The following is a 7,035-nucleotide window of genomic DNA, read 5'->3' on the forward strand; positions in this document are numbered from 1 at the left end:
CACGGGTGCAGGACTACTCTCCCTGCCTGTAGGTTACAGTACCTGGCATTCAGAAGCATTACTGCTCCCAACAGTTTTTTTTTAAAATAAATCTTTTTATTTGATTTTCAAAAGGAATACAAAGAGAACAAAAAAATAAAAAGAGACAACAAAAGAAGAAACATACAACTAAAATACAGTCCAAAATTCAAATAACGAGATTACTTTAACTCTCTTGACTTCCCCCCCATCACCTCCATGGGCCCTTCTGATTCTATTTTCAACTGCATATCAAACTTCTCCAATTTTTCATCGTCCTAAGGTATCTATACAGTGGTACCTCGGGTTACAGATGCTTCAGGTTGCAGACTCCGTTAACCCAGAAATAGTATCTCGGGGTAAGAACTTTGCTTCAGGATGGGAACAGAAATCACGCAGTGGTGCTGGTGGGAGGCCCCATTAGCTAAAGTGGTACCTCAAGTTAAGAACGGTTTCAGGTTAAGAACGGACCTCCAGAACGAATTAAGTTCTTAACCCGAGGTACCACTGTATAATCAATTACATTACAAGTGTATTTAAAATCCTGCTGCTGTTTTAACATGTTTACAATGATTTTGTATGTACATTATAAACATTCCCCCCCTTTTAAAATTGCTTGTCTTCTTGATTCCTTAGCTTCCCTGTTATTTTTTCCATTTCAGCATAGCCCATTAATTTGGTTTGCTATTCTCTGGTCAGGGCTGTCTCGCCCTTCCATTTCTGGGCTAGTAACATCCGGGTGGCCGTTGTAGCACACATAAACAATTTCCTCTGATCTTTTGGAATTTTGGTACCCATAATTCCTCATAGAAAAGCTTCTGGTTTTTTTAAATAAAGGTTATTTTAAATTTTTTTTTTCCATTTCATTATATATCATTTCCCAGATTTTTTTAGTTACATTACAGTTCCACCACACATGATAAAAGGTACCACTGCCCCCAACAGTTGAGGCAGAGTCAAGCCATTGGTACCCCTCTCCTCCATGAATTTGTCTAATTTTTAAAAGACATTTAGGTGGGTTCTTGCCTCCTGTGGGAGCAAGTTGCATTGTTTAACTATGGGCTTCATGAAGAAGCCCTTTCTTTTATCTGCCGTGAACCTTCCACTCTCCCCATGCTGTGCACAATCTTATAAACCTCTAGCATGTCTCCTTTAACCCATCTTTCCTCTAAACCAAGACGTCCCAAACGTGGCAACCTTTCCTCATAAGTGAGTCGCTCCTTTCCCTTGATCAGTTGGGTTGCCCTTGGCTGAACTCTTTCCAACTCCACAATATCCTTTTGCAAGTTTGCGCGTTGGAGAGGGGCCCTCAAGGCAGTCCAATAATCAGTCCAAAAGGGATTCCAACTGTACTGAAAAGACCTTGTTGAATATTTATAGGGTAGTAGAAAAAAGAAAGAAAGAAAGGAGAACACCAGGAAGAACTTTCTGACAGTTCAGCAGTGGAAGAGTCTCCCATGAGAGGCGGTGGAGTCTCCTTCCTTGGAGGGTTTTCAGTAGAGCTTGGATGTCATGGACTTGAGATTCCTGTGTTGCAGGGGGTTGTTTGTTTATTACATTTATATACCACCTTTCTCTTCCAAGGATCTCAAGGTGGTGTAATGGTTCGCCACATTTCATTCCATCCTCAGAACAACCATGTGAGGTAGGTTAGGCTAAGAGACGATGACTGGCCCAAGGTCAGCCAGTGAGCTTCATAGCTGAGTGGAAATACAAACCCTGCTCTCCCCGGTCCCAGTCTAACACTCTGACCATTATGCCACACTGGCTATGGGCCCGAGATACCTTGCTTCAAATCTCCTGGCTGCAAGCCCATGGGCAAGTCACAATCTCTCAGCCTATCCTACTTTTGAAGTAGGCAGAGGCACCAGCTATTGAAATAGACTTAGTCATGGTTGAGAAGATGTCCCCATAGATGTGTTCTTAAGTCATAAGAAAGCTTTGCAATAGCCATTTCAAAAAACTAGAACTGTATAATACAATGTGAACCAGCCATCAAACACGGGAGCTTAAAACATCAGCCTTGATGTTAGCACTCACTCGGGTCTGGTGACTTCTGTTTCAGTGTATCTGAAGAATTGTGCATGCACACGAAAGCTCATACCAATAACAAACTTAGTTGGTCTCTAAGATGCTACTGGAAGGATTTTTTTTTATTTTGTTTCAAGCCCTCAGGTTCCCTTCCAACTCTGCAGTTCTATGACTGCATGATTCACTCTGAACCTCAACCTTCTCCCCCTCTCAACCAGCATGAGTGGTTTCCTGCTGACAGACATTACCTTAATTTAAATAAGAAATGCAATATATCCCATCCTAGTGGGGAAGACAGTGACCAGGTGAGCTGTGTGTTTGCTCAATCTTTGTGACTGCTGATGGGCAACTTCAAGAACCCTGCAGGTTTCCCCCCCCCCCTCCTCCTCCTCCTCCTCCTCCATTTCTTTAAACTGGACTGAGGCCAGCCAACATTTCAAAGAGAGGCTCACCCTCTGTAAAAGCAGGACACCCAGGGCTCCTCCACAAGGCAGTTTATCTTGTACTCGGTGCTGCTCATCAAAACAGTGTCTCATATTCACATTTAACCCAGATTTATTGTTTCCCTGGAAAATTTGACAGGTAACAAAATCCGTGCAGATACAGGATGGTGTTTTGATGAGGATGGCACTGTGTGGATAGATGCTGCACAAAACTCATATGTATGGGACAGTCTGCCCCGAATCGTATGTATGAGTCTCACTTCATCACACAAAGGTCTAATTGCCAGCTTAATGACTGCAGCAAGACTAAAGGTAAAGGTAAAGGGACCCCTGATCATTAGGTCCAGTCTTGGACGACTCTGGGGTTGCGGCGCTCATCTTGCTTTATTGGCCGAGAGAGCCGGCGTACAGCTTCCGGGTCATGTGGCCAGCATGACTAAGCCACTTCTGGCGAACCAGAGCAGCACACGGAAATGCCGTTTACCTTCCCGCCAGAGTGGTACCTATTTATCTACTTGCACTTCATGCTTTTGAACTGCTGGGTTGGCAGGAGCAGGGACTGAGCAACGGGAGCTCACCCCGTCAAGGGGATTCAAACTGCCGACCTTCTGATCGGCAAGCCCTAGGCTCAGTGGTTTAACCCACAGTGCCACCCGCGTCTTACCATCGCCCAAATATTGGAAAATGTTGAATGCAGAGATGTTTGGGAACTGGCTACCACAACTTTAATGTTGATGGATAAACTAACAACTCATGTTTATGAAAAATGGACAAACATTTTTTATTCAGATTGATACAAATTTATTTCCTACGTGGCAACAAAGGAACATGCATATAGACTACCAATATGGGGATTGATGGTATGACACTTGGGTTTGACAAAGTGATTTGATTTATTAACCCAATTACTTTAAGTTTTTCTATATGTGTATTTCGAGGTGGGGAGCAGATTTATTACTGTTCATAGAACTGTAGAGAGGGAAGGGACACCAGGTTCACCTAGTCCACCCGCTGCAAAACAGGAATCTCTGACAGATGACTCTTCAGTCTCTGTTGGGAAACCTCCAATGAAGGAAAGTCTGCCATCTTCCAAGGAAGTCCATTCCTCTGTCAAACAGCTCTTACCACCAGAAAGCTCTTCCTGATGTTTAGTTGGAATCGCCTTTCCTGTCATTTGAATCCATTGGTTCAGGTCTTGTCCTCCAGAGCAGGAGAAAGCAAGCTTGCTCCATCTTCCATGTAGCAGCCCTTCAGATATTTGAAGATGGCTATTCTATAACAGCAGTCACGAAATTAAAAGATGCCTGCTTCTTGGGAGAAAAGCGATGACAAACCTAGACAGCATCTTGTTGTTAGCCGCCCTGAGCCCAGCTTCGGCTGGGGAGGGCGGGATATAAATAAAATTTATTATTATTATTATTATCTTAAAAAGCAGAGACATCACCTTGCTGACAAAGGTCCGTATAGTTAAAGCTATGGTTTTCCCAGTAGTGATGTATGGAAGTGAGAGCTGGACCATAAAGAAGGCTGATCGCCAAAGAACTGATGCTTTTGAATTATGGTGTTGGAGGAGACTCTTGAGAGTCCCATGGACTGCAAGAAGATCAAACCTCTCCATTCTGAAGGAAATCAGCCCTGAGTGCTCACTGGAAGGACAGATCCTGAAGCTGAGGCTCCAATACTTTGGCCACCTCATGAGAAGAGCAGACTCCCTGGAAAAGACCCTGATGTTGGGAAAGATTGAGGGCACAGGGAGAAGGGGATGACAGAGGATGAGATGGCTGGACAGTGTTCTCGAAGCTACCAACACAAGTTTGACAGTGGAAGACAGGAGTGCCTGGTGTGCTCTGGTCCATGGGGTCACGAAGAGTCGGACACGACTAAATGACTCAACAACAACATTCTATCACCTCTCAGTCTTCTCTTCTCCAGGATAAACATACCCAGCTCCTTTAACTGTTCCTCCTAAAGCTTGGTTTCCAGATGTGGTTTCTTGTTGTATTTGTTAATTCTTGTCTTCCTTTGCTGTGCCAACACTGGAAAAGAGGGGGGAGGACCCACCAAGCTGTGAGCAGCATAAGGTCTGCAGTGAAATGCCAGGGCTGCCCTAAATCAATGTGGAAGGAGGCTGGGTTGCAGCAGACTCCCTCACAGTCATCCCATTTTGGAGAGTCTGATAGCTCTGGGAGGTGCATTCATTTCAGCTCCCAATCTGTTGACTTTTAGACTTCTCTCTCTCCTCCCCAAAGAGCAATTCCACAGCAACCCATGCAAGGAGTGCCCCCCTCCCCTCAAAACTATGGCTGTTTATCAGCATAACAGCCCAGGAAGTCCCTCCAGAGGAGGAATGCACTTCGCAACCTATTGATCTGAGAATAGATCGCTTGCATCCCTCCTGAATGCTGCAGCGCTGAACTCTCCTCTGCAGGCCCAACATCTCCACTGCTCGGAGTGTTTTAGAGCTCAGGAACGCCATCCGTAAATGGTGTCCTCATGTTTTATATATGCAGTGACTCCTCAGAGATCATTAGCGTTAATTATGATAGTAGTCCACGCTCCATTATTTCTCCCCTCTGAGGACTAATTTCCCTATCCAGGGCTGTTATTCTGTTCAGCTGCCCACCTGTGGATTAGTGGCTTCCAGAACAGCTGCCATCCCCAGGCTCCCTCACCAGAGAAGTCCCTCTTCTGTCAAACAGGGAGACATAAGGGGGGGGGTTGTGAGAGAGATCCAAGCAGCATTTCCAGGAGCCCCAAAGCACAGCGCATTTCAGAGACCTTTGCACAGATTTCTATACTGGGAAGGCTGTCAGCACAAAATCTTCTTTTCCGTCTCTTGTGACATCATTCTATCTGAGTCACTGGAACCCAAGTGCAAAATAAGCCAGACCATTAGGCACTCAGTGGGCCGGTTGTAATATTTGATCCATCCTCTGCAATGAACTAGGTTTAAACACCTCTTTGACAGCTCCTTCAAAACATTACTGCCTTTTTGTTTTTGTTTAGTTGTGCAGAGATTTTTGGATGCAACCAATTATCTACATCTAGGGTGCTCAACCCTCAAGATAGCCCCCTTGGCACCTGCCAAGAGGTCTGCTCCTCCCAATGTATATTTCTTAATTGAGGTACTTTTTATTGTTTGGTTGTGGGAGTGTTGCCTGTTTTGGGTGGATGTTCCCTGCTCTTTCTTTAATGTGTTTTATTTAATAATAATAATGATAATAATAATACAGTCATACCTTGGATCTCAAATGCCTTGGCTCCCAAACAAATCAGCTCCCGAACAATCGAAACCCAGAAGCGAGTGTTCTGGTTTTCGAACAAGTTTTGGAAGCCGAACGTCCGATGGGGCTTCCGCGGCTTCCGATTGGCTGCAGGAGCTTCCTGCAGCCAATCCAAAGCAGCGCTTTGGTTTTCGAACGTTTTGGAAGTCGAAATGACTTCCAGAACGGATTCTGTTCGACTTCCAGGGTACAACTGTAATACCCTACCCATCTGACTGGGTTGCCACAGGCACTCTGGGTGGCTTCTGAGCAATAGTGGGTCCAAAGGTCAAGGAGGCAGTTTCTGTACTTGGTGAAGAGGGAAGTGAGGGGCAGGCGGGGCTAGTCCCCCTGGGAAGGGAGCCCATCTAGGAGAAGGAAAACTCTGATCCTAAACCTCCACTTCCTTGCAGGACAAATTTGGGAGAAGAAAAGACTCAGGAGTAAACCCTACACAAATCTGGAGTGGATTCCCTAAGGCGGTTGGATGGCGCCTTGTAGGCCTCCTTCTGGCAACTCCTGCAGCCCAGCTCTACCTTCCTTTGGACCCCATCAGCGAGGCCGAGAGAGGGGTCTTGGGGCAGCCCAGGAGCTCCAGGCTTGCACCCTGGGGTGGTCACTTTGGTGCTGCTAATGCAGCGGTTTAACTTCACCCCAGAGGCACAAGACAGATGGATGCCCACAGCCTCATATTGCCCCTCAGTCCAGGCAGCTTATCAGGAGTGGTTGCAATTATGTGTGAAGCTCACCCATGTAGTGAACCAAGTATTAAGTTGGCAGCTAAATTTTTGGCCTCACACCATCCACCCAAACTGACTATTGGACCCTCCTGGACAAGAAGACTATAAGAGGGCTTCCTATTCTCTTCCCAAAGCTATGATTCAGAGTTCCTTGAGAAGAGTGATTGATGGGAGTTTTTAAAATGTGAAACATTAAAGGCAGAAATTCAGACAATTCCAACTAGAAAGAAAAGTGGGAGCGTGGCCCCAAAAGATGTGCATCCCAATTTTCCTCTGCCTCATGTTGGAAGGTAAATAAATGCATGGTGTCAATGTGGCCTGAGTTACTTCCCTGTAACTTTTCATTGTGGCATTTTAAAATCCATTCTTCCCCAGAACTTTTACAAGAAATGCATTCCGCCTTGGCAACCTCTTTCGCAAAGACCCCATTTTACAGCGGGTGAAAACGATGCCTGCGTAGAGCCAAGCAACTTCTGTCTCCGGGGTCTCCCAAGACATCTGTTGCACAGAAGGAAAGAGAAATCCTGGTTCCCAGGTTTG

The sequence above is a fragment of the Podarcis raffonei genome, chromosome 14 (genome assembly GCF_027172205.1).
Source record: "Podarcis raffonei isolate rPodRaf1 chromosome 14, rPodRaf1.pri, whole genome shotgun sequence".
NCBI classification, from domain to species: Eukaryota; Metazoa; Chordata; class Lepidosauria; order Squamata; family Lacertidae; genus Podarcis; species Podarcis raffonei.